This window comes from Rhinoderma darwinii, unplaced genomic scaffold (assembly GCF_050947455.1).
Source record: "Rhinoderma darwinii isolate aRhiDar2 unplaced genomic scaffold, aRhiDar2.hap1 Scaffold_469, whole genome shotgun sequence".
Classification (NCBI taxonomy): Eukaryota; Metazoa; Chordata; class Amphibia; order Anura; family Rhinodermatidae; genus Rhinoderma; species Rhinoderma darwinii.
In genome coordinates this window covers 50,283-75,382 of record NW_027464014.1, presented here as the reverse complement: position 1 = coordinate 75,382, position 25,100 = coordinate 50,283, and the positions used below count along the sequence as shown (strand labels likewise).

At 41.6% G+C, this 25,100-nt stretch overlaps 109 pseudogenes; all 109 read right to left on the bottom strand.

Annotated features, from left to right (window-relative positions):
* Positions 1–48: 48 nt before the first annotated feature.
* LOC142718754 (5S ribosomal RNA) lies at positions 49–167 on the bottom strand (annotated as a pseudogene).
* Positions 168–234: 67 nt separating this feature from the next.
* Positions 235–353, bottom strand: LOC142718597 (5S ribosomal RNA; annotated as a pseudogene).
* A 253-nt stretch (positions 354–606) lies between these two features.
* LOC142719013 (5S ribosomal RNA) lies at positions 607–725 on the bottom strand (annotated as a pseudogene).
* Positions 726–978: 253 nt separating this feature from the next.
* On the bottom strand, positions 979–1,097 carry LOC142718958 (5S ribosomal RNA; annotated as a pseudogene).
* A 67-nt stretch (positions 1,098–1,164) lies between these two features.
* LOC142718573 (5S ribosomal RNA) lies at positions 1,165–1,283 on the bottom strand (annotated as a pseudogene).
* A 67-nt stretch (positions 1,284–1,350) lies between these two features.
* On the bottom strand, positions 1,351–1,469 carry LOC142718616 (5S ribosomal RNA; annotated as a pseudogene).
* A 67-nt stretch (positions 1,470–1,536) lies between these two features.
* Positions 1,537–1,655, bottom strand: LOC142718615 (5S ribosomal RNA; annotated as a pseudogene).
* A 67-nt stretch (positions 1,656–1,722) lies between these two features.
* Positions 1,723–1,841, bottom strand: LOC142718576 (5S ribosomal RNA; annotated as a pseudogene).
* A 67-nt stretch (positions 1,842–1,908) lies between these two features.
* LOC142718792 (5S ribosomal RNA) lies at positions 1,909–2,027 on the bottom strand (annotated as a pseudogene).
* Positions 2,028–2,094: 67 nt separating this feature from the next.
* On the bottom strand, positions 2,095–2,213 carry LOC142718526 (5S ribosomal RNA; annotated as a pseudogene).
* A 67-nt stretch (positions 2,214–2,280) lies between these two features.
* On the bottom strand, positions 2,281–2,399 carry LOC142718674 (5S ribosomal RNA; annotated as a pseudogene).
* A 67-nt stretch (positions 2,400–2,466) lies between these two features.
* On the bottom strand, positions 2,467–2,585 carry LOC142718753 (5S ribosomal RNA; annotated as a pseudogene).
* Positions 2,586–2,652: 67 nt separating this feature from the next.
* LOC142718777 (5S ribosomal RNA) lies at positions 2,653–2,771 on the bottom strand (annotated as a pseudogene).
* Positions 2,772–2,838: 67 nt separating this feature from the next.
* On the bottom strand, positions 2,839–2,957 carry LOC142718759 (5S ribosomal RNA; annotated as a pseudogene).
* Positions 2,958–3,210: 253 nt separating this feature from the next.
* LOC142718614 (5S ribosomal RNA) lies at positions 3,211–3,329 on the bottom strand (annotated as a pseudogene).
* Positions 3,330–3,396: 67 nt separating this feature from the next.
* LOC142718963 (5S ribosomal RNA) lies at positions 3,397–3,515 on the bottom strand (annotated as a pseudogene).
* Positions 3,516–3,582: 67 nt separating this feature from the next.
* Positions 3,583–3,701, bottom strand: LOC142718612 (5S ribosomal RNA; annotated as a pseudogene).
* A 65-nt stretch (positions 3,702–3,766) lies between these two features.
* Positions 3,767–3,885, bottom strand: LOC142718553 (5S ribosomal RNA; annotated as a pseudogene).
* Positions 3,886–3,952: 67 nt separating this feature from the next.
* On the bottom strand, positions 3,953–4,071 carry LOC142718747 (5S ribosomal RNA; annotated as a pseudogene).
* A 253-nt stretch (positions 4,072–4,324) lies between these two features.
* On the bottom strand, positions 4,325–4,443 carry LOC142718608 (5S ribosomal RNA; annotated as a pseudogene).
* Positions 4,444–4,696: 253 nt separating this feature from the next.
* On the bottom strand, positions 4,697–4,815 carry LOC142718596 (5S ribosomal RNA; annotated as a pseudogene).
* A 65-nt stretch (positions 4,816–4,880) lies between these two features.
* Positions 4,881–4,999, bottom strand: LOC142718497 (5S ribosomal RNA; annotated as a pseudogene).
* Positions 5,000–5,066: 67 nt separating this feature from the next.
* LOC142718584 (5S ribosomal RNA) lies at positions 5,067–5,185 on the bottom strand (annotated as a pseudogene).
* Positions 5,186–5,438: 253 nt separating this feature from the next.
* Positions 5,439–5,557, bottom strand: LOC142718460 (5S ribosomal RNA; annotated as a pseudogene).
* A 67-nt stretch (positions 5,558–5,624) lies between these two features.
* LOC142719107 (5S ribosomal RNA) lies at positions 5,625–5,743 on the bottom strand (annotated as a pseudogene).
* Positions 5,744–5,810: 67 nt separating this feature from the next.
* On the bottom strand, positions 5,811–5,929 carry LOC142718572 (5S ribosomal RNA; annotated as a pseudogene).
* A 253-nt stretch (positions 5,930–6,182) lies between these two features.
* On the bottom strand, positions 6,183–6,301 carry LOC142718717 (5S ribosomal RNA; annotated as a pseudogene).
* Positions 6,302–6,368: 67 nt separating this feature from the next.
* Positions 6,369–6,487, bottom strand: LOC142718873 (5S ribosomal RNA; annotated as a pseudogene).
* Positions 6,488–6,554: 67 nt separating this feature from the next.
* On the bottom strand, positions 6,555–6,673 carry LOC142718510 (5S ribosomal RNA; annotated as a pseudogene).
* A 67-nt stretch (positions 6,674–6,740) lies between these two features.
* LOC142718752 (5S ribosomal RNA) lies at positions 6,741–6,859 on the bottom strand (annotated as a pseudogene).
* Positions 6,860–6,926: 67 nt separating this feature from the next.
* LOC142718862 (5S ribosomal RNA) lies at positions 6,927–7,045 on the bottom strand (annotated as a pseudogene).
* A 625-nt stretch (positions 7,046–7,670) lies between these two features.
* On the bottom strand, positions 7,671–7,789 carry LOC142718861 (5S ribosomal RNA; annotated as a pseudogene).
* Positions 7,790–8,042: 253 nt separating this feature from the next.
* LOC142719074 (5S ribosomal RNA) lies at positions 8,043–8,161 on the bottom strand (annotated as a pseudogene).
* A 67-nt stretch (positions 8,162–8,228) lies between these two features.
* Positions 8,229–8,347, bottom strand: LOC142718869 (5S ribosomal RNA; annotated as a pseudogene).
* Positions 8,348–8,414: 67 nt separating this feature from the next.
* LOC142718554 (5S ribosomal RNA) lies at positions 8,415–8,533 on the bottom strand (annotated as a pseudogene).
* Positions 8,534–8,600: 67 nt separating this feature from the next.
* Positions 8,601–8,719, bottom strand: LOC142719086 (5S ribosomal RNA; annotated as a pseudogene).
* Positions 8,720–8,786: 67 nt separating this feature from the next.
* Positions 8,787–8,905, bottom strand: LOC142719059 (5S ribosomal RNA; annotated as a pseudogene).
* Positions 8,906–8,972: 67 nt separating this feature from the next.
* On the bottom strand, positions 8,973–9,091 carry LOC142718751 (5S ribosomal RNA; annotated as a pseudogene).
* A 67-nt stretch (positions 9,092–9,158) lies between these two features.
* Positions 9,159–9,277, bottom strand: LOC142718669 (5S ribosomal RNA; annotated as a pseudogene).
* A 67-nt stretch (positions 9,278–9,344) lies between these two features.
* LOC142718971 (5S ribosomal RNA) lies at positions 9,345–9,463 on the bottom strand (annotated as a pseudogene).
* A 67-nt stretch (positions 9,464–9,530) lies between these two features.
* On the bottom strand, positions 9,531–9,649 carry LOC142718809 (5S ribosomal RNA; annotated as a pseudogene).
* Positions 9,650–9,716: 67 nt separating this feature from the next.
* LOC142718921 (5S ribosomal RNA) lies at positions 9,717–9,835 on the bottom strand (annotated as a pseudogene).
* Positions 9,836–9,902: 67 nt separating this feature from the next.
* LOC142718677 (5S ribosomal RNA) lies at positions 9,903–10,021 on the bottom strand (annotated as a pseudogene).
* Positions 10,022–10,088: 67 nt separating this feature from the next.
* LOC142718469 (5S ribosomal RNA) lies at positions 10,089–10,207 on the bottom strand (annotated as a pseudogene).
* Positions 10,208–10,273: 66 nt separating this feature from the next.
* Positions 10,274–10,392, bottom strand: LOC142718960 (5S ribosomal RNA; annotated as a pseudogene).
* A 253-nt stretch (positions 10,393–10,645) lies between these two features.
* Positions 10,646–10,764, bottom strand: LOC142718970 (5S ribosomal RNA; annotated as a pseudogene).
* Positions 10,765–10,831: 67 nt separating this feature from the next.
* Positions 10,832–10,950, bottom strand: LOC142719063 (5S ribosomal RNA; annotated as a pseudogene).
* Positions 10,951–11,017: 67 nt separating this feature from the next.
* On the bottom strand, positions 11,018–11,136 carry LOC142718583 (5S ribosomal RNA; annotated as a pseudogene).
* Positions 11,137–11,203: 67 nt separating this feature from the next.
* Positions 11,204–11,322, bottom strand: LOC142718534 (5S ribosomal RNA; annotated as a pseudogene).
* Positions 11,323–11,575: 253 nt separating this feature from the next.
* On the bottom strand, positions 11,576–11,694 carry LOC142718697 (5S ribosomal RNA; annotated as a pseudogene).
* Positions 11,695–11,761: 67 nt separating this feature from the next.
* LOC142718664 (5S ribosomal RNA) lies at positions 11,762–11,880 on the bottom strand (annotated as a pseudogene).
* Positions 11,881–11,947: 67 nt separating this feature from the next.
* On the bottom strand, positions 11,948–12,066 carry LOC142718998 (5S ribosomal RNA; annotated as a pseudogene).
* Positions 12,067–12,122: 56 nt separating this feature from the next.
* LOC142718750 (5S ribosomal RNA) lies at positions 12,123–12,241 on the bottom strand (annotated as a pseudogene).
* Positions 12,242–12,308: 67 nt separating this feature from the next.
* On the bottom strand, positions 12,309–12,427 carry LOC142719044 (5S ribosomal RNA; annotated as a pseudogene).
* Positions 12,428–12,494: 67 nt separating this feature from the next.
* LOC142718736 (5S ribosomal RNA) lies at positions 12,495–12,613 on the bottom strand (annotated as a pseudogene).
* Positions 12,614–12,680: 67 nt separating this feature from the next.
* LOC142718860 (5S ribosomal RNA) lies at positions 12,681–12,799 on the bottom strand (annotated as a pseudogene).
* Positions 12,800–12,866: 67 nt separating this feature from the next.
* LOC142718485 (5S ribosomal RNA) lies at positions 12,867–12,985 on the bottom strand (annotated as a pseudogene).
* Positions 12,986–13,052: 67 nt separating this feature from the next.
* Positions 13,053–13,171, bottom strand: LOC142718445 (5S ribosomal RNA; annotated as a pseudogene).
* A 67-nt stretch (positions 13,172–13,238) lies between these two features.
* On the bottom strand, positions 13,239–13,357 carry LOC142718957 (5S ribosomal RNA; annotated as a pseudogene).
* A 67-nt stretch (positions 13,358–13,424) lies between these two features.
* LOC142718992 (5S ribosomal RNA) lies at positions 13,425–13,543 on the bottom strand (annotated as a pseudogene).
* Positions 13,544–13,610: 67 nt separating this feature from the next.
* On the bottom strand, positions 13,611–13,729 carry LOC142718749 (5S ribosomal RNA; annotated as a pseudogene).
* Positions 13,730–13,796: 67 nt separating this feature from the next.
* LOC142718810 (5S ribosomal RNA) lies at positions 13,797–13,915 on the bottom strand (annotated as a pseudogene).
* A 67-nt stretch (positions 13,916–13,982) lies between these two features.
* On the bottom strand, positions 13,983–14,101 carry LOC142718931 (5S ribosomal RNA; annotated as a pseudogene).
* A 67-nt stretch (positions 14,102–14,168) lies between these two features.
* On the bottom strand, positions 14,169–14,287 carry LOC142718889 (5S ribosomal RNA; annotated as a pseudogene).
* Positions 14,288–14,355: 68 nt separating this feature from the next.
* Positions 14,356–14,474, bottom strand: LOC142718887 (5S ribosomal RNA; annotated as a pseudogene).
* Positions 14,475–14,541: 67 nt separating this feature from the next.
* LOC142719038 (5S ribosomal RNA) lies at positions 14,542–14,660 on the bottom strand (annotated as a pseudogene).
* A 67-nt stretch (positions 14,661–14,727) lies between these two features.
* On the bottom strand, positions 14,728–14,846 carry LOC142719016 (5S ribosomal RNA; annotated as a pseudogene).
* A 67-nt stretch (positions 14,847–14,913) lies between these two features.
* On the bottom strand, positions 14,914–15,032 carry LOC142719010 (5S ribosomal RNA; annotated as a pseudogene).
* A 67-nt stretch (positions 15,033–15,099) lies between these two features.
* LOC142719092 (5S ribosomal RNA) lies at positions 15,100–15,218 on the bottom strand (annotated as a pseudogene).
* A 67-nt stretch (positions 15,219–15,285) lies between these two features.
* Positions 15,286–15,404, bottom strand: LOC142718604 (5S ribosomal RNA; annotated as a pseudogene).
* Positions 15,405–15,471: 67 nt separating this feature from the next.
* Positions 15,472–15,590, bottom strand: LOC142718786 (5S ribosomal RNA; annotated as a pseudogene).
* A 253-nt stretch (positions 15,591–15,843) lies between these two features.
* LOC142718785 (5S ribosomal RNA) lies at positions 15,844–15,962 on the bottom strand (annotated as a pseudogene).
* Positions 15,963–16,029: 67 nt separating this feature from the next.
* LOC142718530 (5S ribosomal RNA) lies at positions 16,030–16,148 on the bottom strand (annotated as a pseudogene).
* A 67-nt stretch (positions 16,149–16,215) lies between these two features.
* Positions 16,216–16,334, bottom strand: LOC142718508 (5S ribosomal RNA; annotated as a pseudogene).
* Positions 16,335–16,401: 67 nt separating this feature from the next.
* On the bottom strand, positions 16,402–16,520 carry LOC142719106 (5S ribosomal RNA; annotated as a pseudogene).
* A 67-nt stretch (positions 16,521–16,587) lies between these two features.
* Positions 16,588–16,706, bottom strand: LOC142719070 (5S ribosomal RNA; annotated as a pseudogene).
* A 67-nt stretch (positions 16,707–16,773) lies between these two features.
* Positions 16,774–16,892, bottom strand: LOC142718455 (5S ribosomal RNA; annotated as a pseudogene).
* Positions 16,893–16,959: 67 nt separating this feature from the next.
* Positions 16,960–17,078, bottom strand: LOC142719126 (5S ribosomal RNA; annotated as a pseudogene).
* Positions 17,079–17,331: 253 nt separating this feature from the next.
* On the bottom strand, positions 17,332–17,450 carry LOC142718586 (5S ribosomal RNA; annotated as a pseudogene).
* A 67-nt stretch (positions 17,451–17,517) lies between these two features.
* On the bottom strand, positions 17,518–17,636 carry LOC142719061 (5S ribosomal RNA; annotated as a pseudogene).
* A 67-nt stretch (positions 17,637–17,703) lies between these two features.
* LOC142719082 (5S ribosomal RNA) lies at positions 17,704–17,822 on the bottom strand (annotated as a pseudogene).
* Positions 17,823–17,889: 67 nt separating this feature from the next.
* Positions 17,890–18,008, bottom strand: LOC142718568 (5S ribosomal RNA; annotated as a pseudogene).
* Positions 18,009–18,075: 67 nt separating this feature from the next.
* Positions 18,076–18,194, bottom strand: LOC142718449 (5S ribosomal RNA; annotated as a pseudogene).
* A 67-nt stretch (positions 18,195–18,261) lies between these two features.
* On the bottom strand, positions 18,262–18,380 carry LOC142719096 (5S ribosomal RNA; annotated as a pseudogene).
* Positions 18,381–18,447: 67 nt separating this feature from the next.
* On the bottom strand, positions 18,448–18,566 carry LOC142718519 (5S ribosomal RNA; annotated as a pseudogene).
* Positions 18,567–18,818: 252 nt separating this feature from the next.
* Positions 18,819–18,937, bottom strand: LOC142718762 (5S ribosomal RNA; annotated as a pseudogene).
* Positions 18,938–19,004: 67 nt separating this feature from the next.
* Positions 19,005–19,123, bottom strand: LOC142718660 (5S ribosomal RNA; annotated as a pseudogene).
* Positions 19,124–19,190: 67 nt separating this feature from the next.
* On the bottom strand, positions 19,191–19,309 carry LOC142719097 (5S ribosomal RNA; annotated as a pseudogene).
* A 253-nt stretch (positions 19,310–19,562) lies between these two features.
* LOC142718920 (5S ribosomal RNA) lies at positions 19,563–19,681 on the bottom strand (annotated as a pseudogene).
* Positions 19,682–19,934: 253 nt separating this feature from the next.
* LOC142718456 (5S ribosomal RNA) lies at positions 19,935–20,053 on the bottom strand (annotated as a pseudogene).
* Positions 20,054–20,120: 67 nt separating this feature from the next.
* On the bottom strand, positions 20,121–20,239 carry LOC142719064 (5S ribosomal RNA; annotated as a pseudogene).
* Positions 20,240–20,306: 67 nt separating this feature from the next.
* Positions 20,307–20,425, bottom strand: LOC142718512 (5S ribosomal RNA; annotated as a pseudogene).
* A 67-nt stretch (positions 20,426–20,492) lies between these two features.
* LOC142718504 (5S ribosomal RNA) lies at positions 20,493–20,611 on the bottom strand (annotated as a pseudogene).
* A 439-nt stretch (positions 20,612–21,050) lies between these two features.
* On the bottom strand, positions 21,051–21,169 carry LOC142719075 (5S ribosomal RNA; annotated as a pseudogene).
* Positions 21,170–21,608: 439 nt separating this feature from the next.
* On the bottom strand, positions 21,609–21,727 carry LOC142718914 (5S ribosomal RNA; annotated as a pseudogene).
* Positions 21,728–21,794: 67 nt separating this feature from the next.
* LOC142718560 (5S ribosomal RNA) lies at positions 21,795–21,913 on the bottom strand (annotated as a pseudogene).
* A 67-nt stretch (positions 21,914–21,980) lies between these two features.
* LOC142718543 (5S ribosomal RNA) lies at positions 21,981–22,099 on the bottom strand (annotated as a pseudogene).
* A 252-nt stretch (positions 22,100–22,351) lies between these two features.
* LOC142718835 (5S ribosomal RNA) lies at positions 22,352–22,470 on the bottom strand (annotated as a pseudogene).
* A 253-nt stretch (positions 22,471–22,723) lies between these two features.
* Positions 22,724–22,842, bottom strand: LOC142718764 (5S ribosomal RNA; annotated as a pseudogene).
* Positions 22,843–22,909: 67 nt separating this feature from the next.
* On the bottom strand, positions 22,910–23,028 carry LOC142719095 (5S ribosomal RNA; annotated as a pseudogene).
* A 67-nt stretch (positions 23,029–23,095) lies between these two features.
* LOC142719080 (5S ribosomal RNA) lies at positions 23,096–23,214 on the bottom strand (annotated as a pseudogene).
* Positions 23,215–23,281: 67 nt separating this feature from the next.
* On the bottom strand, positions 23,282–23,400 carry LOC142718800 (5S ribosomal RNA; annotated as a pseudogene).
* A 67-nt stretch (positions 23,401–23,467) lies between these two features.
* On the bottom strand, positions 23,468–23,586 carry LOC142718548 (5S ribosomal RNA; annotated as a pseudogene).
* A 67-nt stretch (positions 23,587–23,653) lies between these two features.
* On the bottom strand, positions 23,654–23,772 carry LOC142718748 (5S ribosomal RNA; annotated as a pseudogene).
* A 253-nt stretch (positions 23,773–24,025) lies between these two features.
* LOC142718535 (5S ribosomal RNA) lies at positions 24,026–24,144 on the bottom strand (annotated as a pseudogene).
* A 67-nt stretch (positions 24,145–24,211) lies between these two features.
* LOC142718465 (5S ribosomal RNA) lies at positions 24,212–24,330 on the bottom strand (annotated as a pseudogene).
* A 253-nt stretch (positions 24,331–24,583) lies between these two features.
* LOC142718965 (5S ribosomal RNA) lies at positions 24,584–24,702 on the bottom strand (annotated as a pseudogene).
* Positions 24,703–24,769: 67 nt separating this feature from the next.
* LOC142718505 (5S ribosomal RNA) lies at positions 24,770–24,888 on the bottom strand (annotated as a pseudogene).
* A 67-nt stretch (positions 24,889–24,955) lies between these two features.
* On the bottom strand, positions 24,956–25,074 carry LOC142719076 (5S ribosomal RNA; annotated as a pseudogene).
* Positions 25,075–25,100: the final 26 nt, after the last annotated feature.

Sequence of the window (25,100 nt, the reverse complement as noted above, 5' to 3'; positions counted from 1 at the left end):
AGTCCTATTTAATCTATTGTGAAACAAAATCTAAACAACATAATAAAAAGTCAACCGCACCACAGATTCCCAGAGAGTCTCCCACACTGGTACTAGCGAGGCCTTAAGCTGTGTAACTTCTGCGATCTGACGAGAGCAGGCACATTCAGCTTAGAATGGCCATTGACGTTAAATGCTTTAATCCATAGTCCTATTTAATCTATTGTGAAACAAAATCTAAACGACATAATAAAAATGCAACCGCACCACGGATTCCCAGACACTCTCCCACACTGGTACTAGCGAGGCCTTAAGCTGTGTAACTTCTGCGTTCTGACGAGAGCAGGCACATTCAGCTTAGAATGGCCATTGACATTAAATGCTTTAATCCATAGTCCTTTTTAATCAATTGTGAAACAAAATCTAAACGACATAATAAAAAGTCAACCGCACCACGGATTCCCAGACAGTCTCCCACACTGGTACTAGCGAAGCGTTAAGCTGTGTAACTTCTGCGATCTAACGAGAGCAGGCAAATTCAGCTTAGAATGGCCATTGACATTAAAAGCCTTAATCCAAAGTCCTATTTAATCTATTGTGAAACAAAATCTAAACAACATAATAAAAAGTCAACCGCACCACGGATTCCCAGACAGTCTCCCACACTGGTACTGGTGAGGCCTTAAGCTGTGTAACTTCTGCGATCTGACGAGAGCAGGCACATTCAGCTTAGAATGGCCATTGATGTTAAATGCTTTAATCCATAGTCCTATTTAATCTATTGTGAAACAAAATCTAAACGACATAATAAAAAGTCAACCGCACCACGGATTCCCAGACAGTCTCCCACACTGGTACTAGCGAAGCGTTAAGCTGTGTAACTTCTGCGATCTAACGAGAGAAGGCAAATTCAGCTTAGAATGGCCATTGACATTAAAAGCCTTAATCCAAAGTCCTATTTAATCTATTGTGAAACAAAATCTAAACAACATAATAAAAAGTCAACCGCACCACGGATTCCCAGACTGTCTCCCACACTGGTACTAGCGAGGCCTTAAGCTGTGTAACTTCTGCGTTCTGACGAGAGCAGGCACATTCAGCTTAGAATTGCCATTGACGTTAAATGCTTTAATCCATAGTCCTATTTAATCTATTGTGAAACAAAATCTAAACGACATAATAAAAAGTCAACCGCACCACGGATTCCCAGACAGTCTCCCACACTGGTACTAGCGAGGCCTTAAGCTGTGTAACTTCTGCAATCTGACGAGAGAAGGCACATTCAGCTTAGAATGGCCATTGACATTGAATGCTTTAATCCATAGTCCTTTTTAATCGATTGTGAAACAAAATCTAAACGACATAATAAAAAGTCAACCGCACCACGGATTCCCAGACAGTCTCCCACACTGGTACTAGCGAGGCCTTAAGCTGTGTAACTTCTGCGATCTGACGAGAGCAGGCACATTCAGCTTAGAATGGCCATTGACATTAAATGCTTTAATCCATAGTCCTTTTTAATCGATTGTGAAACAAAATCTAAACGACATAATAAAAAGTCAACCGCACCACGGATTCCCAGACAGTCTCCCACACTGGTACTAGCGAGGCCTTAAGCTGTGTAACTTCTGCGATCTGACGAGAGCAGGCACATTCAGCTTAGAATGGCCATTGACATTAAATGCTTTAATCCATAGTCCTTTTTAATCGATTGTGAAACAAAATCTAAACGACATAATAAAAAGTCAACCGCACCACGGATTCCCAGACAGTCTCCCACACTGGTACTAGCGAGGCGTTAAGCTGTGTAACTTCTGCGATCTAACGAAAGCAGGCACATTCAGCTTAGAATGGCCATTGACATTAAATGCTTTAATCCATAGTTCTTTTTAATCGATTGTGAAACAAAATCTAAACGACATAATAAAAAGTCAACCGCACCACGGATTCCCAGACAGTCTCCCACACTGGTACTAGCGAGGCCTTAAGCTGTGTGACTTCTGCGATCTGACGAGAGCAGGCACATTCAGCTTAGAATGGCCATTGACGTTAAATGCTTTAATCCATAGTCCTATTTAATCTATTGTGAAACAAAATCTAAACGACATAATAAAAAGACAACCGCACCACGGATTCCCAGACAGTCTCCCACACTGGTACTAGCGAGGCGTTAAGCTGTGTAACTTCTGCGATCTAACGAGAGCAGGCACATTCAGCTTAGAATGGCCATTGACATTAAATGCTTTAATCCATAGTCCTTTTTAATCGATTGTGAAACAAAATCTAAACGACATAATAAAAAGTCAACTGCACCACGGATTCCCAGACAGTCTCCCACACTGGTACTAGCGAGGCCTTAAGCTGTGTAACTTCTGCGATCTGACGAGAGCAGGCACATTCAGCTCAGAATGGCCATTGACTTTAAAAGCCTTAATCCATAGTCCTATTTAATCTATTGTGAAACAAAATCTAAACAACATAATAAAAAGTCAACCGCACCACAGATTCCCAGAGAGTCTCCCACACTGGTACTAGCGAGGCCTTAAGCTGTGTAACTTCTGCGATCTGACGAGAGCAGGCACATTCAGCTTAGAATGGCCATTGACATTAAATGCTATAATCCATAGTCCTTTTTAATCGATTGTGAAACAAAATCTAAACGACATAATAAAAAGTCAACCGCACCACGGATTCCCAGACAGTCTCCCACACTGGTACTAGCGAGGCCTTAAGCTGTGTAACTTCTGCGATCTGACGAGAGCAGGCACATTCAGCTTAGAATTGCCATTGACATTAAATGCTTTAATCCATAGTCCTTTTTAATCGATTGTGAAACAAAATCTAAACGACATAATAAAAAGTCAACCGCACCACGTATTCCCAGACAGTCTCCCACACTGGTACTAGCGAGGCCTTAAGCTGTGTAACTTCTGCGATCTGACGAGAGCAGGCACATTCAGCTTAGAATGGCCATTGACGTTAAATGCTTTAATCCATAGTCCTTTTTAATCGATTGTGAAACAAAATCTAAACGACATAATAAAAAGTTAACCGCACCACGGATTCCCAGACAGTCTCCCACACTGGTACTAGCGAGGCCTTAAGCTTTGTAACTTCTGCGATCTGACGAGGGCAGGCACATTCAGCTTAGAATGGCCATTGACATTAAATGGTTTAATCCATAGTCCTTTTTAATCGATTGTGAAACAAAATCTAAACGACATAATAAAAAGTCAACCGCACCACGGATTCCCAGACAGTCTCCCACACTGGTACTAGCGAGGCCTTAAGCTGTGTAACTTCTGCGATCTGACGAGAGCAGGCACATTCAGCTTAGAATGGCCATTGACTTTAAAAGCCTTAATCCATAGTCCTATTTAATCTATTGTGAAACAAAATCTAAACAACATAATAAAAAGTCAACCGCACCACAGATTCCCAGAGAGTCTCCCACACTGGTACTAGCGAGGCCTTAAGCTGTGTAACTTCTGCGATCTGACGAGAGCAGGCACATTCAGCTTAGAACGGCCATTGACATTAAATAATTTAATCCATAGTCCTTTTTAATCGAATGTGAAACAAAATCTAAACGACATAATAAAAAGTCAACCGCACCACGGATTCCCAGACAGTCTCCCACACTGGTACTAGCGAGGCCTTAAGCTGTGTAACTTCTGCGATCTGACGAGAGCAGGCACATTCAGCTTAGAATGGCCATTGACGTTAAATGCCTTAATCCATAGTCCTATTTAATCTATTGTGAAACAAAATCTAAACGACAATAAAAATTCAACCACACCACGGATTCCCAGACAGTCTCCCTCACTGGTACTAGCGAGGCCTTAAGCTGTGTAACTTCTGCGATCTGATGAGAGCAGGCACATTCAGCTTAGAATTGCCATTGACATTAAATGCTTTAATCCATAGTCCTTTTTAATCGATTGTGAAACAAAATCTAAACGACATAATAAAAAGTCAACCGCACCACGTATTCCCAGACAGTCTCCCACACTGGTACTAGCGAGGCCTTAAGCTGTGTAACTTCTGCGATCTGACGAGAGCAGGCACATTCAGCTTAGAATGGCCATTGACGTTAAATGCTTTAATCCATAGTCCTTTTTAATCGATTGTGAAACAAAATCTAAACGACATAATAAAAAGTTAACCGCACCACGGATTCCCAGACAGTCTCCCACACTGGTACTAGCGAGGCCTTAAGCTTTGTAACTTCTGCGATCTGACGAGGGCAGGCACATTCAGCTTAGAATGGCCATTGACATTAAATGGTTTAATCCATAGTCCTTTTTAATCGATTGTGAAACAAAATCTAAACGACATAATAAAAAGTCAACCGCACCACGGATTCCCAGACAGTCTCCCACACTGGTACTAGCGAGGCCTTAAGCTGTGTAACTTCTGCGATCTGACGAGAGCAGGCACATTCAGCTTAGAATGGCCATTGACTTTAAAAGCCTTAATCCATAGTCCTATTTAATCTATTGTGAAACAAAATCTAAACAACATAATAAAAATTCAACCGCACCACAGATTCCCAGAGAGTCTCCCACACTGGTACTAGCGAGGCCTTAAGCTGTGTAACTTCTGCGATCTGACGAGAGCAGGCACATTCAGTTTAGAACGGCCATTGACATTAAATAATTTAATCCATAGTCCTTTTTAATCGAATGTGAAACAAAATCTAAACGACATAATAAAAAGTCAACCGCACCACGGATTCCCAGACAGTCTCCCACACTGGTACTAGCGAGGCCTTAAGCTGTGTAACTTCTGCGATCTGACGAGAGCAGGCACATTCAGCTTAGAATGGCCATTGACGTTAAATGCTTTAATCCATAGTCCTATTTAATCTATTGTGAAACAAAATCTAAACGACAATAAAAATTCAACCACACCACGGATTCCCAGACAGTCTCCCTCACTGGTACTAGCGAGGCCTTAAGCTGTGTAACTTCTGCGATCTGACGAGAGCAGGCACATTCAGCTTAGAATGGCCATTGACGTCAAATGCTTTAATCCATAGTCCTATTTAATCTATTGTGAAACAAAATCTAAACGACATAATAAAAAGTCAACCGCACCACGGATTCCCAGACAGTCTCCCACACTGGTACTAGCGAGGCCTTAAGCTGTGTAACTTCTGCGATCTGACGAGAGCAGGCACATTCAGCTTAGAATGGCCATTGACGTTAAAGACTTTAATCCATAGTCCTATTTAATCTATTGTGAAACAAAATCTAAACGACATAATAAAAAGTCAACCGCACCACGCATTCCCAGACAGTCTTCCACACTGGTACTAGCGAGGCGTTAAGCTGTGTAACTTCTGCGATCTAACGAGAGCAGGCACATTCAGTTTAGAATGGCCATTGACATTAAATGCTTTAATCCATAGTCCTTTTTAATCGATTGTGAAACAAAATCTAAACGACATAATAAAAAGTCAACCGCACCACGGATTCCCAGTCAGTCTCCCACACTGGTACTAGCGAGGCCTTAAACTGTGTAACTTCTGCGATCTGACGAAAGCAGGCACATTCAGCTTAGAATGGCCATAGACATTAAAAGCCTTAATCCATAGTCCTATTTAATCTATTGTGAAACAAAATCTAAACAACATAATAAAAAGTCAACCGCACCACGGATTCCCAGACAGTCTCCCACACTGGTACTAGCGAGGCGTTAAGCTGTGTAACTTCTGCGATCTAACGAGAGCAGGCACATTCAGCTTAGAATGGCCATTGACATTAAATGCTTTAATCCATAGTCCTTTTTAATCGATTGTGAAACAAAATCTAAACGACATAATAAAAAGTCAACCGCACCACGGATTCCCAGACAGTCTCCCACACTGGTACTAGCGAGGCCTTAAGCTGTGTAACTTCTGCGATCTGACGAGAGCAGGCACATTCAGCTTAGAATGGCCATTGACATTAAATGCTTTAATCCATAGTCCTTTTTAATCGATTGTGAAACAAAATCTAAAAGACATAATAAAAAGTCAAACGCACCACGGATTCCTAGACAGTCTCCCACACTGGTACTAGCGAGGCCTTAAGCTGTGTAACTTCTGCGATCTGACGAGAGCAGGCACATTCAGCTTAGAATGGCCATTGACATTAAATGCTTTAATCCATAGTCCTTTTTAATCGATTGTGAAACAAAATCTAAACGACATAATAAAAAGTCAACCGCACCACGGATTCCCAGACAGTCTCCCACACTGGTACTAGCGAGGCCTTAAGCTGTGTAACTTCTGCGATCTGACGAGAGCAGGGACATTCAGCTTAGAATGGCCATTGACATTATATGCTTTAATCCATAGTCCTTTTTAATCGATTGTGAAACAAAATCTAAACGACATAATAAAAATTCAACCGCACCACGGATTCCCAGACAGTCTCCCACACTGGTACTAGCGAGGCCTTAAGCTGTGTAACTTCTGCGATCTGACGAGAGCAGGCACATTCAGCTTAGAATGGCCATTGACGTTAAATGCTTTAATCCATAGTCCTATTTAATCTATTGTGAAACAAAATCTAAACGACATAATAAAAAGTCAACCGCACCACGGATTCCCAGACAGTCTCCCACACTGGTACTAGCGAGGCGTTAAACTGTGTAACTTCTGCGATCTAACGAGAGCAGGCACATTCAGCTTAGAATGGCCATTGACTTTAAAAGCCTTAATCCATAGTCCTATTTAATCTATTGTGAAACAAAATCTAAACAACATAATAAAAAGTCAACCGCACCACAGATTCCCAGAGAGTCTCCCACACTGGTACTAGCGAGGCCTTAAGCTGTGTAACTTCTGCGATCTGACGAGAGCAGGCACATTCAGCTTAGAATGGCCATTGACGTTAAATGCTTTAATCCATAGTCCTATTTAATCTATTGTGAAACAAAATCTAAACGACATAATAAAAATTCAACCGCACCACGGATTCCCAGACAGTCTCCCACACTGGTACTAGCGAGGCCTTAAGCTGTGTAACTTCTGCGATCTGATGAGAGCAGGGACATTCAGCTTAGAATGGCCATTGACATTAAATGCCTTAATCCATAGTCCTTTTTAATCGATTGTGAAACAAAATCTAAACGACATAATAAAAATTCAACCGCACCACGGATTCCCAGACACTCTCCCACACTGGTACTAGCGAGGCCTTAAGCTGTGTAACTTCTGTGTTCTGACGAGAGCAGGCACATTCAGCTTAGAATGGCCATTGACGTTAAATGCTTTAATCCATAGTCCTATTTAATCTATTGTGAAACAAAATCTAAACGACATAATAAAAAATCAACCGCACCACGGATTCCCAGACAGTCTCCCACACTGGTACTAGCGAGGCGTTAAGCTGTGTAACTTCTGCGTTCTAACGAGAGAAGGCAATTTCAACTTAGAATGGCCATTGACGTTAAATGCGTTAATCCAAAGTCCTATTTAATCTATTATGAAACAAAATCTAAACAACATAATAAAAAGTCAACCGCACCACGGATTCCCAGACAGTCTCCCACACTGGTACTAGCGAGGCGTTAAGCTGTGTAACTTCTGCGTTCTAACGAGAGAAGGCAAATTCAGCTTAGAATGGCCATTGACGTTAAATGCTTTAATCCAAAGTCCTATTTAATCTATTGTGAAACAAAATCTAAACAACATAATAAAAGGTCAACCGCACCACGGATTCCCAGACAGTCTCCCACACTGGTACTAGCGAGGCCTTAAGCTGTGTAACTTCTGCGATTTGACGAGAGCAGGCACATTCAGCTTAGAATGGCAATTGACGTTAAATGCTTTAATCCATAGTCCTTTTTAATCAATTGTGAAACAAAATCTAAACGACATAATAAAAAGTCAACCGCACCACGGATTCCCAGTCCGTCTCCTACACTGGTACTGGTGAGGCCTTAAGCTCTGTAACTTCTGCGATCTGACGAGAGCAGGCACATTCAGCTTAGAATGGCCATTGACGTTAAATGCTTTAATCCATAGTCCTATTTAATCTATTGTGAAACAAAATCTAAACGACATAATAAAAAGACAACCGCACCACGGATTCCCAGACTGTCTCCCACACTGGTACTAGCGAGGCCTTAAGCTGTGTAACTTCTGCGTTCTGACGAGAGCAGGCACATTCAGCTTAGAATTGCCATTGACATTAAATGCTTTAATCCATAGTCCTATTTAATCTATTGTGAAACAAAATCTAAACGACATAATAAAAAGTCAACGGCACCACGGATTCCCAGACTGTCTCCCACACTGGTACTAGCGAGGCCTTAAGCTGTGTAACTTCTGCGTTCTGACGAGAGCAGGCACATTCAGCTTAGAATTGCCATTGACGTTAAATGCTTTAATCCATAGTCCTATTTAATCTATTGTGAAACAAAATCTAAACGACATAATAAAAAGTCAACCGCACCACGGATTCCCAGACAGTCTCCCACACTGGTACTAGCGAGGCGTTAAGCTGTGTAACTTCTGCAATCTGACGAGAGCAGGCACATTCAGCTTAGAATGGCCATTGACATTGAATGCTTTAATCCATAGTCCTTTTTAATCGATTGTGAAACAAAATCTAAACGACATAATAAAAAGTTAACCGCACCACGGATTCCCAGACAGTCTCCCACACTGGTACTAGCGAGGCCTTAAGCTGTGTAACTTCTGCGATCTGACGAGAGCAGGCACATTCAGTTTAGAATGGCCATTGACGTTAAATGCTTTAATCCATGGTCCTATTTAATCTATTGTGAAACAAAATCTAAACGACATAATAAAAAGTCAACCGCACCACGGATTCCCAGACAGTCTCCCACAATGGTACTAGCGAGGCATTAAGCTGTGTAACTTCTGCGATCTGACGAGAGCAGGCACATTCAGCTTAGAATGGCCATTGACTTTAAAAGCCTTAATCCATAGTCCTATTTAATCTATTGTGAAACAAAATCTAAACAACATAATAAAAAGTCAACCGCACCACAGATTCCCAGAGAGTCTCCCACACTGGTACTAGCGAGGCCTTAAGCTGTGTAACTTCTGCGATCTGACGAGAGCAGGCACATTCAGCTTAGAATGGCCATTGACGTTAAATGCTTTAATCCATAGTCCTATTTAATCTATTGTGAAACAAAATCTAAACGACATAATAAAAAGTCAACCGCACCACGGATTCCCAGACAGTCTCCCACACTGGTACTAGCGAGGCCTTAAGCTGTGTAACTTCTGCGATCTGACGAGAGCAGGCACGTTCAGCTTAGAATGGCCATTGACTTTAAATGCTTTAATCCATAGTCCTTTTTAATCGATTGTGAAACAAAATCTAAACGACATAATAAAAAGTCAACCACACCACGGATTCCCAGACAGTCTCCCACACTGGTACTAGCGAGGCCTTAAGCTGAGTAACTTCTGCGATCTGACGAGAGCAGGGACATTCAGCTTAGAATGGCCATTGACATTAAATGCTTTAATCCATAGTCCTTTTTAATCGATTGTGAAACAAAATCTAAACGACATAATAAAAAGTCAACCGCACCACTGATTCCCAGACAGTCTCCCACACTGGTACTAGCGAGGCCTTAAGCTGTGTAACTTCTGCGATCTGACGAGAGCAGGCACATTCAGCTTAGAATGGCCATTGACATTAAATGCTTTAATCCATAGTCCTTTTTAATCGATTGTGAAACAAAATCTAAACGACATAATAAAAAGTCAACCGCACCACGGATTCCCAGACAGTCTCCCACAATTGTACTAGCGAGGCCTTAAGCTGTGTAACTTCTGCGATCTGACGAGAGCAGGCACATTCAGCTTAGAATGGCCATTGACATTAAATGCTTTAATCCATAGTCCTTTTTAATCGATTGTGAAACAAAATCTAAACGACATAATAAAAAGTCAACCGCACCACGGATTCCCAGACAGTCTCCCACAATGGTACTAGCGAGGCCTTAAGCTGTGTAACTTCTGCGATCTGACGAGAGCAGGCACATTCAGCTTAGAATGGCCATTGACATTAAATGCTTTAATCCATAGTCCTTTTTAATCGATTGTGAAACAAAATCTAAACGACATAATAAAAAGGCAACCGCACCACGGATTCCCAGACAGTCTCCCACACTGGTTCTAGCGAGGCCTTAAGCTGTGTAACTTCTGCGATCTGATGAGAGCAGGCACATTCAGCTTAGAATGGCCATTGACTTTAAAAGCCTTAATCCATAGTCCTATTTAATCTATTGTGAAACAAAATCTAAACAACATAATAAAAGTCAACCGCACCACAGATTCCCAGAGAGTCTCCCACACTGGTACTAGCGAGGCCTTAAGCTGTGTAACTCCTGCGATCTGACGAGAGCAGGCACATTCAGCTTAGAATGGCCATTGACATTAAATGCTTTAATCCATAGTCCTTTTTAATCGATTGTGAAACAAAATCTAAACAACATAATAAAAAGTCAACCGCAACACGGATTCCCAGACAGTCTCCCACACTGGTACTAGCGAGGCCTTAAGCTGTGTAACTTCTGCGATCTGACCAGAGCAGGGACATTCAGCTTAGAATAGCCATTGACATGAAATGCTTTAATCCATAGTCATTTTTAATCGATTGTGAAACAAAATCTAAACGACATAATAAAAATTCAACCGCACCACGGATTCCCAGTCAGTCTCCCACACTGGTACTAGCGAGGCCTTAAGCTGTGTAACTTCTGCGATCTGACGAGAGCAGGCACATTCAGCTTAGAATGGCCATTGACATTAAATGCTTTAATCCATAGTCCTTTTTAATCGATTGTGAAACAAAATCTAAACGACATAATAAAAATTCAACCGCACCACGGATTCCCAGACAGTCTCCCACACTGGTACTAGCGAGGCCTTAAGCTGTGTAACTTCTGCGATCTGACGAGAGCAGGCACATTCAGCTTAGAAAGGCCATTGACATTAAATGCTTTAATCCATAGTCCTTTTTAATCGATTGTAAAACAAAATCTAAACGACATAATAAAAAGTCAACCGCACCACGGATTCCCAGACAGTCTCCCACACTGGTTCTAGCGAGGCCTTAAGCTGTGTAACTTCTGCGATCTGACGAGAGCAGACACATTCAGCTTAGAATGGCCATTGACTTTAAAAGTCTTAATCCATAGTCCTATTTAATCTATTGTGAAACAAAATCTAAACAACATAATAAAAAGTCAACCGCACCACAGATTCCCAGAGAGTCTCCCACACTGGTACTAGCGAGGCCTTAAGCTGTGTAACTTCTGTGATCTGACGAGGGCAGGCACATTCAGCTTAGAATGGCCATTGACATTAAATGCTTTAATCCATAGTCCTTTTTAATCGAATGTGAAACAAAATCTAAACGACATAATAAAAAGTCAACCGCACCACGGATTCCCAGACAGTCTCTCACACTGGTACTAGCGAGGCCTTAAGCTGTGTAACTTCTGCAAACTGACGAGAGCAGGCACATTCAGCTTAAAATGGCCATTGACGTTAAATGCTTTAATCCATAGTCCTATTTAATCTATTGTGAAACAAAATCTAAACGACATAATAAAAAGTCAACCGCACCCCGGATTCCCAGACAGTCTCCCACACTGGTACTAGCGAGGCCTTAAGCTGTGTAACTTCTGCGATCTGACGAGAGCAGGCACATTCAGCTTAGAATGGCCATTGACATTAAATGCTTTAATCCATAGTCCTTTTTAATCGATTGTGAAACAAAATCTAAACGACATAATAAAAAGTCAACCGCACCACGGATTCCCAGACAGTCTCCCACGCTGGTACTAGCGAGGCCTTAAGCTGTGTAACTTCTGCGATCTGACGAGAGCAGGCACATTCAGCTTAGAATGGCCATTGACATTAAATGCTTTAATCCATAGTCCTTTTTAATCGATTGTGAAACAAAATCTAAACGACATAATAAAAAGTCAACCGCACCACGGATTCCCAGACAGTCTCCCACACTGGTACTAGCGAGGCCTTAAGCTGTGTAACTTCTGCGATCTGATGAGAGAAGGCACATTCAGCTTAGAATGGCCATTGACTTTAAAAGCCTTAATCCATAGTCCTATTTAATCTATTGTGAAACAAAATAATAAAAAGTCAACCGCACCACAGATTCCCAGAGAGTCTCCCACACTGGTACTAGCGAGGCCTTAAGCTGTGTAACTTCTGCGATCTGACGAGAGCAGGCACATTCAGCTTAGAATGGCCATTGACATTAAATGCTTTAATCCATAGTCCTTTTTAATCGAATGTGAAACAAAATCTAAACGACATAATAAAAAGTCAACCGCACCACGGATTCCCAGACAGTCTCCCACACTGGTACTGGTGAGGCCTTAAACTGAGTAACTTCTGCGATCTGACGAGAGCAGGCACATTCAGCTTAGAATGGCCATTGACATTAAATGCTTTAATCCATAGTCCTTTTTAATCGATTGTGAAACAAAATCTAAACGACAAAATAAAAAGTCAACCACACCACGTATTCCCAGACAGTCTCCCACACTGGTACTAGCGAGGCCTTAAGCTGTGTAACTTCTGCGATCTGACGAGAGCAGGCACATTCAGCTTAGAATGGCCATTGACGTTAAATGCTTTAATCCATAGTCCTATTTAATCTATTGTGAAACAAAATCTAAACGACATAATAAAAAGTCAACCGCACCACGGATTCCCAGACAGTCTCCCACACTGGTACTAGCGAGGCCTTAAGCTGTGTAACTTCTGCAATCTGACGAGAGCAGGCACATTCAGCTTAGAATGGCCATTGACATTAAGTGCTTTAATCCATAGTCCTTTTTAATCGATTGTGAAACAAAATCTAAACGACATAATAAATAGTCAACCACACCACATATTCCCAGACAGTCTCCCACACTGGTACTAGCGAGGCCTTAACCTGTGTAACTTCTGCGATCTGACGAGAGCAGGCACATTCAGCTAAGAATGGCCATTAACGTTAAATGCTTTAATCCATAGTCCTATTTAATCTATTGTGAAACAAAATCTAAACGACATAATAAAAAGTCAACCGCACCACGGATTCCCAGACAGTCTCCCACACTGGTACTGGTGAGGCCTTAAGCTCTGTAACTTCTGCGATCTGACGAGAGCAGGCACATTCAGCTTAGAATGGCCATTGACGTTAAATGCTTTAATCCATAGTCCTATTTAATCTATTGTGAAACAAAATCTAAACGACATAATAAAAAGTCAACCGCACCACGGATTCCCAGACTGTCTCCCACACTGGTACTAGCGAGGCCTTAAGCTGTGTAACTTCTGCGTTCTGACGAGAGCAGGCACATTCAGCTTAGAATTGCCATTGACGTTAAATGCTTTAATCCATAGTCCTATTTAATCTATTGTGAAACAAAATCTAAACGACATAATAAAAAGACAACGGCACCACGGATTCCCAGACAGTCTCCCACACTGGTACTAGCGAGACATTAAGCTGTGTAACTTCTGCGATCTGACGAGAGCAGGCACATTCAGCTTAAAATGGCCATTGACTTTAAAAGCCTTAATCCATAGTCCTATTTAATCTATTGTGAAACAAAATCTAAACAACATAATAAAAAGTCAACCGCACCACAGATTCCCAGAGAGTCTCCCACACTGGTACTAGCGAGGCCTTAAGCTGTGTAACTTCTGCGATCTGACGAGAGCAGGCACATTCAGCTTAGAATGGCCATTGACATTAAATGCTTTAATCCATAGTCCTTTTTAATCGAATGTGAAACAAAATCTAAACGACATAATAAAAAGTCAACCGCACCACGGATTCCCAGACAGTCTCCCACACTGGTACTGGTGAGGCCTTAAGCTGTGTAACTTCTGCGATCTGACGAGAGCAGGCACATTCAGCTTAGAATGGCCATTGACGTTAAATGCTTTAATCCATAGTCCTATTTAATCTATTGTGAAACAAAATCTAAACGACATAATAAAAAGTCAACCGCACCACGGATTCCCAGACAGTCTCCCACACTGGTACTAGCGAGGCCTTAAGCTGTGTAACTTCTGCGATCTGACAAGAGCAGGCACATTCAGCTTAGAATGGCCATTGACATTAAATGCTTTAATCCATAGTCCTTTTTAATCGATTGTGAAACAAAATCTAAACGACATAATAAAAAGTCAACCGCACCACGGATTCCCAGACAGTCTCCCACACTGGTACTAGCGAGGCCTTAAGCTGTGTAACTTCTGCGATCTGACGAGAGCAGGGACATTCAGCTTAGAATGGCCATTGAAATTAAATGCTTTAATCCATAGTCCTTTTTAATCGATTGTGAAACAAAATCTAAAACGACATAATAAAAATTCAACTGCACCACGGATTCCCAGACAGTCTCCCACACTGGTACTAGCGAGGCCTTAAGCTGTGTAACTTCTGCGATCTGACGAGAGCAGGCACATTCAGCTTAGAATGGCCATTGACGTTAAATGCTTTAATCCATAGTCCTATTTAATCTATTGTGAAACAATATCTAAACGACATAATAAAAAGTCAACCGCACCACGGATTCCCAGACAGTCTCCCACACTGGTACTAGCGAGGCCTTAAGCTGAGTAACTTCTGCGATCTGACGAGAGCAAGGACATTCAGCTTAGAATGACCATTGACATTAAATGCTTTAATCCATAGTCCTTTTTAATCGATTGTGAAACAAAATCTAAACGACATAATAAAAATTCAACCGCACCACGGATTCCTAGACAGTCTCCCACACTGGTACTAGCGAGGCCTTAAGCTGTGTAATTTCTGCGTTCTGACGTGAGCAGGCACATTCAGCTTAGAATGGCCATTGACGTTAAATGCTTTAATCCATAGTCCTATTTAATCTATTGTGAAACAAAATCTAAACGACATAATAAAAAGTCAACCGCACCACGGATTCCCAGACAGTCTCCCACACTGGTACTAGCGAGGCCTTAAGCTGTGTAACTTCTGCTATCTGACGAGAGCAGGGACATTCAGCTTAGAATGGCCATTGACATTAAATGCTTTAATCCATAGTCCTTTTTAATCGATTGTGAAACAAAATCTAAACGACATAATAAAAATCCAACCACACCACGGATTCCCAGACAGTCTCCCACACTGGTACTAGCGAGGCCTTAAGCTGTGTAACTTCTGCGATCTGACGAGAGCAGGCACATTCAGCTTAGAATGGCCATTGACGTTAAATGCTTTAATCCATAGTCCTAATTAATCTATTGTGAAACAAAATCTAAACAACATAATAAAAAGTCAACCACACCACAGATTCCCAGACAGTCTCCCACACTGGTACTAGCGAGGCGTTAAGCTGTGTAACTTCTGCGATCTAACGAGAGCAGGCACATTCAGCTTAGAATGGCCATTGACATTAAACGCTTTAATCCATAGTCCTTTTTAATCGATTGTGAAACAAAATCTAAACGACATAATAAAAATTCAACCGCACCACGGATTCCCAGACAGTCTCCCACACTGGTACTAGCGAGGCCTTAAGCTGTGTAACTTCTGCGTTCTGACGAGAGCAGGCACATTCAGCTTAGAATGGCCATTGACGTTAAATGCTTTAATCCATAGTCCTATTTAATCTATTGTGAAACAAAATCTAAACGACATAATAAAAAGGCAACCGCACCACGGATTCCCAGACAGTCTCCCACACTGGTACTAGCGAGGCCTAAAGCTGTGTAACTTCTGTTATCTGACGAGAGCAGGGACATTCAGCTTAGAATGGCCATTGACATTAAATGCTTTAATCCATAGTCCTTTTTAATCGATTGTGAAACAAAATCTAAACGACATAATAAAAATTCAACCGCACCACGGATTCCCAGACAGTCTCCCACACTGGTACTAGCGAGGCCTTAAGCTGTGTAACTTCTGCGTTCTGACGAGAGCAGGCACATTCAGCTTAGAATGGCCATTGACGTTAAATGCTTTAATCCATAGTCCTATTTAATCTATTGTGAAACAAAATCTAAACGACATAATAAAAAGTCAACCGCACCACGGATTCCCAGACAGTCTCCCACACTGGTACTAGCGAGGCCTTAAGATGTGTAACTTCTGCTATCTGACGAGAGCAGGGACATTCAGCTTAGAATGGCCATTGACATTAAATGCTTTAATCCATAGTCCTTTTTAATCGATTGTGAAACAAAATCTAAACGACATAATAAAAAGTCAACCACACCACGGATTCCCAGACAGTCTCCCACACTGGTACTAGCGAGGCCTTAACCTGTGTAACTTCTGCGATCTGACAAGAGCAGGCACATTCAGCTTAGAATGGCCATTGACGTTAAATGCTTTAATCCATAGTCCTAATTAATCTATTGTGAAACAAAATCTAAACAACATAATAAAAAGTCAACCGCACCACGGATTCCCAGACAGTCTCCCACACTGGTACTAGCGAGGCGTTAAGCTGTGTAACTTCTGCGATCTAACGAGAGCAGGCACATTCAGCTTAGAATGGCCATTGACATTAAATGCTTTAATCCATAGTCCTTTTTAATCGATTGTGAAACAAAATCTAAACGACGTAATAACAAGACATCCGCACCACGGATTCCCAGACAGTCTCCCACACTGGTACTAGCGAGGCCTTAAGCTGTGTAACTTCTGCGATCTGACGAGAGCAGGCACATTCAGCTTAGAATGGCCATTGACATTAAATGCTTTAATCCATAGTCCTTTTTAATCGATTGTGAAACAAAATCTAAACGACATAATAAATAGTCAACCGCACCACGGATTCCCAGACAGTCTCCCACACTGGTACTAGCGAGGACTTAAGCTGTGTAACTTCTGCGATCTGACGAGAGCAGTCACATTCAGCTTAGAATGGCCATTGACATTAAATGCTTTAATCCATAGTCCTTTTTAATCTATTGTGAAACAAAATCTAAACGACATAATAAAAAGTCAACCGCACCGCGGATTCCCAGACAGTCTCCCACACTGGTACTAGCGAGGCCTTAAGCTGTGTAACTTCTGCTATCTGACGAGAGCAGGGACATACAGCTTAGAATGGCCATTGACATTAAATGCTTTAATCCATAGTCCTTTTTAATCGATTGTGAAACAAAATCTAAACGACATAATAAAAATTCAACCACACCACGGATTCAAAGACAGTCTCCCAAACTGGTACTAGCGAGGCCTTAAGCTGTGTAACTTCTGCGATCTGACGAGAGCAGGCACATTCAGCTTAGAATGGCCATTGACGTTAAATGCTTTAATCCATAGTCCTAATTAATCTATTGTGAAACAAAATCTAAACGACATAATAAAAAGTCAACCGCACCACGGATTCCCAGACAGTCTCCCACACTGGTACTAGCGAGGCGTTAAGCAGTGTAACTTCTGCGATCTAACGAGAGCAGGCACATTCAGCTTAGAATGGCCATTGACATTAAATGCTTTAATCCATAGTCCTTTTTAATCGATTGTGAAACAAAATCTAAACGATATAATAAAAATTCAACCGCACCACGGATTCCCAGACAGGCTCCCACACTGGTACTAGCGAGGCCTTAAGCTGTGTAACTTCTGCGATCTGACGAGAGCAGGCACATTCAGCTTAGAATGGCCATTGACGTTAAAAGCTTTAATCCATAGTCCTAATTAATCTATTGTGAAACAAAATCTAAACGACATAATAAAAATTCAACCACACCACGGATTCCCAGTCAGTCTCCCACATTGGTACTAGCGAGGCCTTAAGCTGTGTAACTTCTGCGTTCTGACGAGAGCAGGCACATTCAGCTTAGAATGGCCATTGACGTTAAATGCTTTAATCCATAGTCCTATTTAATCTATTGTGAAACAAAATCTAAACGACATAATAAAAAGTCAACCGCACCACAGTTTCCCAGACAGTCTCCCACACTGGTACTAGCGAGGACTTAAGCTGTGTAACTTCTGCGATCTGACGAGAGCAGTCACATTCAGCTTAGAATGGCCATTGACATTAAATGCTTTAATCCATTGTCCTTTTTAATCTATTGTGAAACAAAATCTAAACGACATAATAAAAAGTCAACCGTACCACGGATTCCCAGACAGTCTCCCACACTGGTACTAGCGAGACCTTAATCTGTGTAATTTCTGCGTTCTGACGAGAGCAGGCACATTCAGCTTAGAATGGCCATTGACGTTAAATGCTTTAATCCATAGTCCTATTTAATCTATTGTGAAACAAAATCTAAACAACATAATAAAAAGGCAACCGCACCATGGATTCCCAGACAGTCTCCCACACTGGTACTAGCGAGGCCTTAAGCTGTGTAACTTCTGCGATCAGACGAGAGCAGGCACATTCAGCTTAGAATGGCCATTGACATTAAATGCTTTAATCCATAGTCCTTTTTAATCGATTGTGAAACAAAATCTAAACGACATAATAAAAAATCAACCGCACCACGGATTCCCAGACAGTCTCCCACACTGGTACTAGCGAGGCCTTAAGCTGTGTAACTTCTGCTATCTGACGAGAACAGGGACATTCAGCTTAGAATGGCCATTGACATTAAATGCTTTAATCCATAGTCCTTTTTAATCGATTGTGAAACAAAATCTAAACGACATAATAAAAGCCAATCGCACCACGGATTCCCAGACAGTCTCTCACACTGGTACTAGCGAGGCGTTAAGCTGTGTAACTTCTGCGATCTGACGAGAGCAGGCACATTCAGCTTAGAATGGCCATTGACATTAAATGCTTTAATCCATAGTCCTTTTTAATCGATTGTGAAACAAAATCTAAACGACATAATAAAAAGTCAACCGCACCACGGATTCCCAGACAGTCTCCCACACTGGTACTAGCGAGGCCTTAAGCTGTGTAACTTCTGCGATCTGACGAGAGCAGGCACATTCAGCTTAGAATGGCCACTGACGTTAAATGCTTTAATCCATAGTCCTATTTAATCTATTGTGAAACAAAATCTAAACGACATAATAAAAAGTCAACCGCACCACGGATTCCCAGACAGTCTCCCACACTGGTACTAGCGAGGCCTTAAGCTGTGTAACTTCTGCGTTCTGACGAGAGCAGGCACATTCAGCTTAGAATGGCCATTGACGTTAAATGCTTTAATCCATAGTCCTATTTAATCTATTGTGAAACAAAATCTAAACGACATAATAAAAAGTCAACCGCACCACGGATTCCCAGATAGTCTCCCACACTGGTACTAGCGAGGCCTTAAACTGTGTAACTTCTGCTATCTGACGAGAGCAGGGACATTCAGCTTAGAATGGCCATTGACATTAAATGCTTTAATCCATAGTCCTTTTTAATCGATTGTGAAACAAAATCTAAACAACATAATAAAAAGGCAACCGCACCACGGATTCCCAGACAGTCTCCCACACTGGTACTAGCGAGGCCTTAAGCTGTGTAACTTCGGCGATCTGACGAGGGCAGGGACATCCTGCTTAGAATGGCGATTGACATTAAATGCTTTAATCCATAGTCCTTTTTAATCGATTGTGAAACAAAATCTAAACGACATAATAAAAATTCAACCGCACCACGGATTCCCAGACAGTCTCCCACACTGGTACTAGCGAGGCCTTAAGCTGTGTAACTTCTGCGTTCTGAAGAGAGCAGGCACATTCAGCTTAGAATGGCCATTGACGTTAAATGCTTTAATCCATAGTCCTATTTAATCTATTGAGAAACAAAATCTAAACGACATAATAAAAAGTCAACCACACCACGGATTCCCAGACAGTCTCTCACACTGGTACTAGCGAGGTTTTAAGCTGTGTAACTTCTGCGATCTGACGAGAGCAGGGACATTCAGCTTAGAATGGCCATTGACATTAAATGCTTTAATCCATAGTCCTTTTTAATCTATTGTGAAACAAAATCTAAACGACATAATAAAAAGGCAACCGCACCACGGATTCCCAGACAGTCTCCCACACTGGTACTAGCGAGGCCTTAAGCTGTGTAACTTCTGCTATCTGACGAGAGCAGGGACATTCAGCTTAGAATGGCCATTGACATTAATTGCTTTAATCCATAGTCCTTTTTAATCTATTGTGAAACAAAATCTAAACGACATAATAAAAATTCAACCGCACCACGGATTCCCAGACAGTCTCCCACATTGGTACTAGCGAGGCCTTAAGCTGTGTAACTTCTGCGTTCTGACGAGAGCAGGCACATTCAGCATAGAATGGCCATTGACGTTAAATGCTTTAATCCATAGTCCTATTTAATCTATTGTGAAACAAAATCTAAACGACATAATAAAAAGTCAACCGCACCACAGATTCCCAGACAGTCTCCCACACTGGTACTAGTGATGCCTTAAGCTGTGTAACTTCTGCGATCTGACGAGAGCAGGCACATTCAGCTTTGAATGGCCATTGACATTAAATGCTTTAATCCATAGTCCTTTTTAATCGATTGTGAAACAAAATCTAAATGACATAATAAATAGTCAACCGCACCACGGATTCCAAGACAGTCTCCCACACTGGTACTAGCGAAGACTTAAGCTGTGTAACTTCTGCGATCTGACGAGAGCAGGCACATTCAGCTTAGAATGGCCATTGACATTAAATGCTTTAATCCATAGTCCTTTTTAATCGATTGTGAAACAAAATCTAAACGACATAATAAAAAGTCAACCACACCAAGGATTCACAGACAGTCTCTCACACTGGTACTAGCGAGGTTTTAAGCTGTGTAACTTCCGCGATCTGACGAGAGCAGGGACATTCAGCTTGGAATGGCCATTGACATTAAATGCTTTAATCCATAGTCCTTTTTAATCTATTGTGAAACAAAATCTAAACGACATAATAAAAAGTCAACCGCACCACGGATTCCCAGACAGTCTCCCACACTTGTACTAGCGAGGCCTTAAGCTGTGTAACTTCTGTGATATGACGAGAGCAGGCACATTCAGCTTAGAATGGCCATTGACATTAAAAGCCTTAATCCATAGTCCTATTTAATCTATTGTGAAACAAAATCTAAACAACATAATAAAAAGCCAACCGCACCACGGATTCCCAGACAGTCTCCCACACTGGTACTAGCGAGGCCTTAAGCTGTGTAACTTCTGCGATCTGATGAGAGCAAGGACATTCAGATTAGAATGGCCATTGACATTAAATGCTTTAATCCATAGTCCTTTTTAATCGATTGTGAAACAAAATCTAAACGACATTATAAAAATTCAACCGCACCACGGATTCCCAGACAGTCTCCCACACTGGTACTAGCGAGACCTTAATCTGTGTAACTTCTGCATTCGGACGAGAGCAGGCACATTCAGCTTAGAATGGCCATTGACGTTAAATGCTTTAATCCATAGTCCTATTTAATCTATTGTGAAACAAAATCTAAACGACATAATAAAAAGACAACCGCACCACGGATTCCCAGACAGTCTTCCACACTGGTACTAGCGAGGTCTTAAGCTGTGTAACTAATGCGATCTCACGAGAGCAGGCACATTCAGCTTAGAATGGCCATTGACATTAAATGCTTTAATCCATAGTCCTTTTTAATCGATTGTGAAACAAAATCTAAACGACATAATAAAAAGTCAACCGCACCACGGATTCCCAGACAGTCTCCCACACTGGTACTAGCGAGGCCTTAAGCTGTGTAACTTCTGCGATCTGACGAGGGCAGGCACATTCAGCTTAGAATGGCCATTGACATTAAATGCTTTAATCCATAGTCCTTTTTAATCAATTGTGAAACAAAATCTAAACGACATAATAAAAAGTCAACCGCACCACGGATTCCCAGACAGTCTCCCACACTGGTACTAGCGAGGCCTTAAGCTGTGTAACTTCTGCGATCTGACGAGAGCAGGCACATTCAGCTTAGAATGGCCATTGACATTAAATGCTTTAATCCATAGTCCTTTTTAATCGATTGTGAAACAAAATCTAAACGACATAATAAATAATCAACCGCACCACGGATTCCCAGACAGTCTCCCACACTAGTACTAGCGTGGCCTTAAGCTGTGTAACTTCTGCTATCTGACGAGAGCAGGGCCATTCAGCTTAGAATGGCCATTGACATTAAATGCTTTAATCCATAGTCTTTTTTAATCGATTGTGAAACAAAATCTAAACGACATAATAAAAGTCAACCGCACCACGGATTCCCAGACAGTCTCTCATACTGGTACTAGCGAGGCGTTAAGCTGTGTAACTTCTGCGATCTAACGAGAGCAGGCACATTCAGCTTAGAATGGCCATTGACATTAAAAGCCTTAATCCATAGTCCTATTTAATCTATTGTGAAACAAAATCTAAACAACATAATAAAAAGTCAACCGCACCACGGATTCCCAGACAGTCTCCCACACTGGTACTAGCGAGGCCTTAAGCAGTGTAACTTCTGCGATCTGACGAGAGCAGGCACATTCAGCTTAGAATGGCCATTGACATTAAATGCTTTAATCCATAGTCCTTTTTAATCGATTGTGAAACAAAATCTAAACGACATAATAAAAATTCAACCGCACCACGGATACCCAGACAGTCTCCCACACTGGTACTAGCGAGGCCTTAAGATTTCTAACTTCTGCGATCTGAAGAGAGCAGGGACATTCAGCTTAGAATGGCCATTAACATTAAATGCTTTAATCCATAGTCCTTTTTAATCGATTGTGAAACAAAATCTAAACGACATAATAAAAAGTCAACCGCACCACGGATTCCCAGACAGTCTCCCACACTGGTACTAGCGAGGCCTTAAACTGTGTAACTTCTGCGATCTGACGAGAGCAGGCACATTCAGCTTAGAATGGCCATTGACATTAAATGCTTTAATCCATAGTCCTTTTTAATCGATTGTGAAACAAAATCTAAACGACATAATAAAAAGTCAACCGCACCACGGATTCCCAGACAGTCTCCCACACTGGTACTAGCGAGGCCTTAAGCTGTGTAACTTCTGCGATCTGACAAGAGCAGGGACATTCAGCTTAGAATAGCCATTGACATTAAATGCTTTAATCCATAGTCCTTTTTAATCGATTGTGAAACAAAATCTAAACGACATAATAAAAATTCAACTGCACCACGGATACCCAGACAGTCTCCCACACTGGTACTAGCGAGGCCTTAAGCTGTGTAACTTCTGCGTTCTGACGAGAGCAGGCACATTCAGCTTAGAATGGCCATTGACGTTAAATGCTTTAATCCATAGTCCTATTTAATCTATTGTGAAACAAAATCTAAACGACATAATAAAAAGTCAACCGCACCACGGATTCCCAGACAGTCTCCCACACTGGTACTAGCGAGGCCTTAAGCTGTGTAACTTCTGCGTTCTGACGAGAGCGGGCACATTCAGCTTAGAATGGCCATTGACGTTAAATGCTTTAATCCATAGTCCTATTTAATCTATTGTGAAACAAAATCTAAACGACATAATAAAAAGTCAACCGCACCACGGATTCCCAGACAGTCTCCCACACTGGTACTAGCGAGGCCTTAAGCTGTGTAACTTCTGCGATCTGACGAGAGCAGGCACATTCAGCTTAGAATGGCCATTGACGTTAAAACCTTTAATCCATAGTCCTAATTAATCTATTGTGAAACAAAATCTAAACGACATAATAAAAAGTCAACCGCACCACAGATTCCCAGACAGTCTCCCACACTGGTACTAGCGAGGCCTTAAGCTGTGTAACTTCTGCGATCTGACGAGAGCAGGCACATTCAGCTTAGAATGGCCATTGACATTAAATGCTTTAATCCATAGTCCTTTTTAATCGATTGTGAAACAAAATCTAAACGACATGATAAAAATTCAACCGCACCACGGATTCCCAGACAGTCTCACACACTGGTACTAGCAAGGCCTTAAGCTGTGTAACTTCTGCAATCTGACGAGAGCAGGCACATTCAGCTTAGAATGGCCATTGACATTAAATGCTTTAATCCATAGTCCTTTTTAATCGATTGTGAAACAAAATCTAAACGACATAATAAAAAGTCAACCGCACCACGGATTCCCAGACAGTCTCCCACACTGGTACTAGCGAGGCCTTAAGCTGTGTAACTTCTGCGATCTGACGAGAGCAGGCACATTCAGCTTAGAATGGCCATTGACATTAAATGCTTTAATCCATAGTCCTTTTTAATCGATTGTGAAACAAAATCTAAACGACATACTAAAAAGTCAACCGCACCACGGATTCCCAGACAGTCTCCCACACTGGTACTAGCGAGGCCTTAAGCTGTGTAACTTCTGCGATGTGACGAGAGCAGGCACATTCAGCTTAGAATGGCCATTGACGTTAAATGCTTTAATCCATAGTCCTATTTAATCTATTGTGAAACAAAATCTAAACAACATAATAAAAAGTCAACCGCACCACGGATTCCCAGACAGTCTCCCACACTGGTACTAGCGAGGCGTTAAGCTGTGTAAGTTCTGCAATCTAACAAGAGCAGGCACATTCAGCTTAGACTGGCCATTGACATTAAATGCTTTAATCCATAGTCCTTTTTAATCGATTGTGAAACAAAATCTAAACGACATAATAAAAACTCAACCGCACCACGGATTCCCATACAGTCTCCCACACTGGTACTAGCGAGGCCTTAAGCTGTGTAACTTCTGCGATCTGACGAGAGCAGGAACATTCAGCTTAGAATGGCCATTGACATTAAATGCTTTAATCCATAGTCCTTTTTAATCGATTGTGAAACAAAATCTAAACGACATAATAAAAAGTCAACCACACCACGGATTCCCAGACAGTCTCCCACACTGGTACTAGCGAGGCCTTAAGCAGTGTAACTTCTGTGATCTGACGAGAGCAGGCACATTCAGCTTAGAATGGCCATTGACATTAAAAGCCTTAATCCATAGTCCTATTTAATCTATTGTGAAACAAAATCTAAACAACATAATAAAAAGCCAACCGCACCACGGATTCCCAGACAGTCTCCCACACTGGTACTAGCGAGACCTTAATCTGTGTAACTTCTGCGTTCTGACGAGAGCAGGCACATTCAGCTTAGAATGGCCATTGACGTTAAATGCTTTAATCCATAGTCCTA